At 34.3% G+C, this 7,578-nt stretch overlaps 1 long non-coding RNA gene across 1 annotated transcript; it reads left to right on the top strand.

Moving 5' to 3' along the window:
• The first annotated feature begins 754 nt into the window (after positions 1-754).
• Positions 755-1,714, top strand: LOC108473248 (uncharacterized). The gene is made up of 2 exons (XR_001869703.2): positions 755-820; positions 1,535-1,714. It is a non-coding gene; the product is annotated as an uncharacterized LOC108473248 (long non-coding RNA).
• The last annotated feature ends 5,864 nt before the right edge of the window (positions 1,715-7,578 follow it).

Genomic DNA, 7,578 nt, shown 5'->3' with positions numbered 1-7,578 from the left:
AGGTAAGTATATTTGTTAAATTGTATAAAAATTTAATTGAATGATGAATATGTATTGAAATTGAATTGCTTGTGGATTAAAATGAAAAAGTATATTGAATTGAGTTGAAATTGAAATTGAAAAGTGATATGGAATACCCTATTAACTAGTCGGGCTGAGTCGGATATAATTGGCATGCCATAGGATTTGGAAGAGTACGGGAATTATCGGCTTTGCCAATCAGACACTTTATGTGTCGTATTTTAGGCACCTCGTGTGTCGTATCAGACAACTCGTGTGTCGTTTTAGGCACTTTATGTGTCGTATTCTGATCAGGAACTATGTACCGTTTTAGACACAATGTGCCGTACCAGTGTGTTTGGGTTGGAATCTGTGTATCCGTCAAAGTCTAGATCTGTTAATAGGGTGAACATCTAAAATGAGAAATTTAAAATAAATTGATTGATTATTTTATTAAAATATTGAAAGAAATGAGAAAGTTGAATTATGAATTGAAATGAAGATTGAAATGAAAGGCATGAATTTAATATTCATGTAGTGATTAAAATCGTTACATGTGATATGTGATGGAAATTAAAGAATAGTTAAAAATTGCATTGTTATTATTAATTAATGAAGTTTAAGAATGAATTGATATTTGAGAAATTGGATAGTTACATGTTCGGTAATTATAATTCTTTATTGCTATTATAATTTGAATTATGGTAATACCAATTGAGTATGGAATACTCAAGATGCGTTGTTTCGTCTTGCAGTTAATAGGAGTCTAGTGTCCCGGTTCAACATCCGAACGATCCCAACTCCAGCAAAAAGATTTTTGGTGATGATTTTCTTTCCTTAATTGGAAGTGGCATGTACTAGGTGTTGTATAGGTTACGTTGATATGCTTGTAATGTTGGTTGTAAGAATGGTATACCATATTTTGTTATTAGTTTAATAAAATGGTAAAGATTATATTATATAATTTGGTATTAAGTTAGAATGAAAAATGAACGAAGTTACTAGTTAATTTTGATTAATATTATGAATGTTTAGTTATTAAATTACTATATAAATGAATTGGTTATGATTTAAGTGTATTTAGGTTTAAATTGTTTTGATTGTGCCATTGGTCTTGGATTAGTTGATTTCTGGTTTGAACTTGCAAGGGTTTTATGTAAAAATAAGAAGAAATGCTGTCAAAATTTTTATAAAAAAAATTTGAATGAATGAAGTCAATTAGAAATAAAAACATAATTTATATGAATTTATGATTCTACAATAATATGTTTGTTAAATAATTAATTGTTTAATTATTTATTTATTAAGAATTATCCGTAATTTGTCTGATTTGTCTAGTAATGACCCGTAACCCTGTTCCGGCGACGGTTTAAGGTTGAAGGGTATTATATTTTTTGGTATCAGAGCTATCAGGTTTAGCCGGTTCTCGACCTAAATCGGGCTCGGAATTGAGTCTAGAAGTACATGCCACTTTTGAGTCAAAATTGAGTCGGGATTTTTGGATGCTGACCTATTTATTTGTTTTGTCTTATAGATTAAAGATGCCGGATGAAAGAATGAATGATACTGATGAAGAAATGCATACCGGAAAAGAAGAATCTTACGGGTTAGATGAAACTGTATCGGTAACACCTAGTATTAACCCGATGAGAAACTAACCTCCTAGAGCAGAAAGAAGAAACGATAAAGATGATTCTAACACATTAAGAAAAATTGTTGATGTACTACAAAGAGTAGCGGAAATTGTTCCTGCTACGACTTCAGTTCCAATTCAAAGACAGGCCCCGATAAAGGAATTGAGAAAGTATGGTGCCACTGAATTTATGGGTCTGAAAGGAGTCGATCCGTCTGCAGCTGAAAATTGGATGGAGTCGACTAAAAGAATTTTACAACAATTAGATTGTACCCCCTGAGAGTGTTTGATTTGTGTTGTATCGTTGCTAGCTTACTTATGGTGGGAATCAGTGGTTCGACATTTACCAGAGAATTAGATAACTTGGGATCTATTTCAGAAAGAGTTTCAAAAGAAATATATCGGAGAAATGTATATCGAAGACAAGAAACAAGAGTTTTTGACGTTACAACAGGGTGACATGACAGTAATAGATTATGAGAGAGAATTCTCGAGACTCAGCAGATATGCCTCAGAGTTTATTCCAACCTGGTCGAGCGGTTGTAAGAGATTTTTACAGGGTCTGCGAGATGAGATCAAATTACAGTTGGTATCTCAACGTATTACTGAAATGGTAGACTTGATTGAGCGAGCTAAAATGGTAGAACAAGTGTTGGGCTTCAATAAAAAGATTGAAAGTGTTCGACCAGTTGGGAAGCGTAGGGGAACTACCAGTTCGAATCCTCAACCGAAAAGACTAAAAGAATCTCAAGGTGGTTGGAGATTCAGTTTTAGATCGGACAGAGTTGGAAAAAGCAGGGGAAAACAGACTACGGTATTTACTGGTAGTATACGAGGTCCACCTGGAGATGTGGACATTCCAGAATGTGAATGTTGTGGAAAGAGACATTTAGGTGAATGCTGGAAAGTGACCGGAGGTTGATTCCGTTGTGGGTTGATGGAGCATTTTGTTAAAGATTGTCCGAATAATAAAAATGATACTCCTATCACATCACAAAGATTAGTATCTCTTGCTCGGCGAGGTCAAGTAGAGTAGTTCGGTTGCGGAGGAGGATTTAGAAGGAAGCGATGATATTATTACTCGGCGATGCGAAGCGAGTACCAAGAGCTTATGTGGTCAAAACTTCGTGAAGAAGCGATGCCACGATATGGTAACAGTTTATTTTCTTGTATTACGAGTTTGTTTATGCTTTGATTGATCACGGATCTTCACATTCTTATATTAATTCAAAATTAGTTGAGTCGAGAAAATTAAAATCGAAATGTCTAGAGTGTCATTGAGGTGTCGAGTCAGTTAGAAAGCGTGTTAGTGAATCAGTTACATCCAATATGCGTTGATTATCTGAATAAAACTTTTCGATTGACTTGTTGATTATGCCATTTGGGATTTTCATATATCTTGAGGATGGATTGGTTATCGAACATGGAGTGATTTTAGGCGCTATAAAAGAGATTGACATTAGAATGAGAGAAAGTCGGGATGAAGTAAATGGTATTACGTACTAGTGGGCGGACAATTGTTTGACAATAAAGGCTAGTAAATTACTTGAGGGGTTGTTCACATATTTGGCATCGTTATTAATTACGATTTAGTTGGGGTCGGTCAGATCAAATTAGAATGTCTGCGAATTTTCAGATGTATTTCGAGAAGAACTACCGGGTTTACATCCAGATAGGGAAGTCGAGTTTGCTATTGAAGTTTATCCGGGCACATCACCAATCTCTATACCTCCGTATCGAATGTCATCTACAGAGTTGAAAGAGCTGAAGATACAGTTGCAAGACTTATTAGACCGTGGTTTTATTCGACCGAGTATATCACCGTGAGGAGCTCTGGTATTATTTGTTAAAAAGAAAGATAGCTCGATGAGACTTTATATTGATTATCAGCAACTAAATAAGGTGACAATCAACTGATCAAACAAATCATCAATGCGAGGCAGTGGATACTTATTCTTGATTGTCACCTTATTTAGTTGCTGATAATCAATACAAAGTCTCATCGAGCCATCTTTCTTTTTAACAAATAATACCGAAGATCCCCACGGTGATATACTCGGTCGAATAAAACCACGATCTAATAAGTCTTGCAACTGTATCTTCAGCTCTTTCAACTCTGTAGGTGACATTCGATACGGAGGTATAGAGATTGGTGATGTGCCCGGATAAACCTCAATAGCGAACTCGACTTCCCTATCTCAAGCAGAAACCCAAGAGTTCTTCCGAAATACATCTCGAAATTCGCATACGCCTTAATTTGATCGCATCGACTTCCAATCAATCGTAATTAATAATGTATGCCAAATATGTCGAACAACCCTATCAAGTAATTTACTAGCCTTTATTGTCAAACAATTGCGTCGCCCACTAGTACGTAATACCATTTACTTCAACCCGACCTTCACTTTCTCGTCTAATGTCAATCTCTTTTATAGCAGCTTAAAATCACTCCATGTTCAGATAACCAATCCATCCTCAAAGATATATCAAAATCCCCAAATGGCATAATCAACAAGTTAATCGAAAAGTTTTATTCTCAGATAATCAACGGAATCTTGGATGACTGATTCACTAACACCGCTTGCCCTAACGACTCGACACCTCAATGACACTCTAGACATTTCGGATTTTAATTTCTCGACTTAACTAATTTTGAATTAATATAAGAATGTGAAGATCCATGATCAATCAAAGCATAAGGTGCTCGTAATACAAAGAAAAGGATCAATCAAAGCATAAGCGTGCTCGTAATACAAGAAAATATACCGTTACCACATCGTGGCATCGCTTCTTCACGAAGTTTTGACCACATAAGCTCTAGCTGGTACTCGCTTCGCATCATCGAGTAATAATATCACCGCTCCTTCTACCAGCTCTTCCTCTGGCAACCGAACTATCTCTACTTGGACCTCTGCCCTAAGTAGTAGATACTGATCTTTGTGATGTGACAGGAGTATCATTTTTATTCTTCGGATAGTCTTTAACAAAATGCTCTGTCGACCCACAACGAAAACAACCTCCGGTCACTTTCCAGCTTTCACCCAAATGTCTCTTTCCACAATATCCACATTCTGGAATGTCCACATCTCCAGGTGGACCTCGTATACTACGAGTAGATACTGTCGTCTATTTTCCCCTGCTTCTTCCACCTCTGTCCGATCTAAAACTGAATCTCCAACCACCTTGAGATTCTTTTAGTCTTTTCGGCTGAGGATTCGAACTGGTAGTTCCCGTACGCTTTCCAGCTGGTCGAACACTTTCAGTGTAATACCCCTACCCGTATTCATTGCCGGAATAGGGTACGAGGCATTACCGGAGTTTACAAATTAATTTTTTTTTTAATTCAACATATTTTCATGATAGATTCATGCATTTATATAAGATAACATCATCACATATCTATAACCAGGTTTGTTAACCATACTAATGGCTAACTTTACATTCATTTCACGTTAACATTTACTTTGTTAGCTTATACATGCCATTGATTTCCAAAATAAAGTTTCTTTATATACCGAAATCCTCGAGGTTGATAAAGTGATGTGTCTCCCACCAAATCGACCTCCGAGCTCTTAACACTACAAAACAGGGAAAAAGGAACGGGTAAGCACTTTGTGCTTAGTAAGCTCATGTAACAAGAATTATACTTACCTAATACTTTCAATACAATATAATAAACATTCATATATCCATTCAATGCATTATTACCCTAACATGCACAAACTCAACATTCAAGTTAGTACAATAATTTCCATGTATCAATAATATATATATATATATATATATACCATAATTGATGTACTCATCAATACCATGATTTTCATTCCTTATTATTTTCATATTTATCCCGTTGAATTTATCGAATTTCGATGGATTTTCAGAGGTACACTTTTAGTGTACAATTCGGTCCGTCAATTCATATTCATGTGCGACATTTCCATTTCAGAGAGCACACTCATGAACCTCAACCTTGCGTGGATTACCACCGAGCTAAATCCTGCAATATAAACTCATAGAGTATTGTCGGGATTACCACCAGCTAAATCCTCGCAACGAATTACTCTAATGAGCTTGGATCTGAATTACCAGTCCAAGCTAAATTGAGACCTAATTCGGATTACCCGTCCGGCTAAATCCATTTTACACATATTCTTCGGAGGGCTATATCAGATAGGATCACCCGTCCGGCTAGATCCTTTTACCGTCAATTCCTTTTCGAGATCCATCGAATTTTCCTTTCATTCAAATGGGATTTCTTCCCATTTTATCAAATATATCAATGTTTCATAAATTTCCATATAATGAACATTCAAATCATATTCGATCAAAAACATGCATTTCAAGCATTTAAGAATATAATTCAAGTTACACGAACTTACCTTGATACTTGATTGTAAACAAGAAAAATCTATTAATCCCGAACTTTTCCTTTCCTCGATCTAGCTTCAGATTTGAATCTTCGGATCTAAATAAATAAATTTAATTATCAATTTAATACATTTCATGTTCATATGCAACATTCTCTATAATTCAACTATTATTTATAGTTCATTCAAAGCTGTCTACTTGAGTCATAGTCACTAAATTATTTATAACTTGAGCTACGGAACTCCAAATTAAGATCCGTTAATTTTCCTGAAACTAGACTCATATATATTTTTACCATAAAATTTTCAGAATTTTTGGTTTAGCCAATCAGTACAGTTTATTCTTCAAAGTCACCCTGTTCTGTTGTCTAACAGTTCTGACCCTTCTTCACTAAAAATAAATTATCTCTTTATACAGAATTCAAATGATGTTCTTGTTTGTTTCTATTAAAATAAACTCATTCAGAATTCTAGACATATAAATTTAAGTCCCTAATTATTTTTATTCAATTTTTATAATTTCTCAAAGTCAGAACAGGGAACCTGAATTCATTCTGACCTTGTCTCACAAAATTCATTATATCTCAAAATTTACAAATCCATTGCTTGCAATATTTCTTCTATGAGAAACTAGACTCAATAAGCTTTAATTCCATATTTTTTCATCTTCTAATTCGATTCCTAAAATTTTGGTGATTTTTCAAAGTTAGTCTACTGCTGCTGTCCAAACTGTTTTAGTGCAAGCTGTTTATTACCATTTTTCCCCTAAGCTTTTAATAAATGATAATTTCGTCCCTACTCAATTAGCCTCTCAATTTAGCTGACTTTTCTCAATTAACATTTTATTCTATCACCTTAAACTAGTTTACAACCTTTAGGAATCAGAATTTCAGCAATAGACTTTAATTCCAAACATTTTCACAATTAGGTCCCAAAATCAATTTCCATTGAAATTGCCTAATAAAATCATCTCATAAACAAATTAAAGCTTTAATTTCATTCTATTTCATCATAAACTTACAGCACTCAACCATGGTGGCTTTAAATTTCATCCATGAAATCAAAAACTAATGAATTTAATAGTAGGATCTAGTTGTAAAAGTCTTAGAAACACAAAAATTACAAGAAAAAGGCAAGGATTAACTCACTTGGTGCAAAAATTATGAAATACCAGCTTAGAGAACCCTCCTATGGCGTTTTTAGCTGCTGGAATTGAAGAGAAATGAAGAGAAATCTAGATATTTCCTATTTAGTCCTAGTTTTATTTAGTTAATTTTGCAATATTCCAATTTTACCCTTAATTTATCAATTTTTCTGCTGATTGCATACCCTTGCCGGCCAGCCCAAATAACTTTTGGGTCTAATTACCTTTTAAATCCTTTCTCATTAGACTAATAAGCTATTTAATCACTCTAGCAACTTTTACACCTATTACAATTCAGTCCTTTTCATTTAATTGACTACCCAAACATTAAAATTTCCTAACAAAATTTTAATACCACATTAATAACATTTCATAAATATTTATAAAATTATTTTTGACTCGGTTTTACGAGATAGAGGTCCCGATACCTTATT

This window comes from Gossypium arboreum, chromosome 11 (genome assembly GCF_025698485.1).
Source record: "Gossypium arboreum isolate Shixiya-1 chromosome 11, ASM2569848v2, whole genome shotgun sequence".
Lineage (NCBI taxonomy): Eukaryota > Viridiplantae > Streptophyta > Magnoliopsida > Malvales > Malvaceae > Gossypium > Gossypium arboreum.
This window is presented reverse-complemented; position numbering and strand designations above follow the sequence as displayed.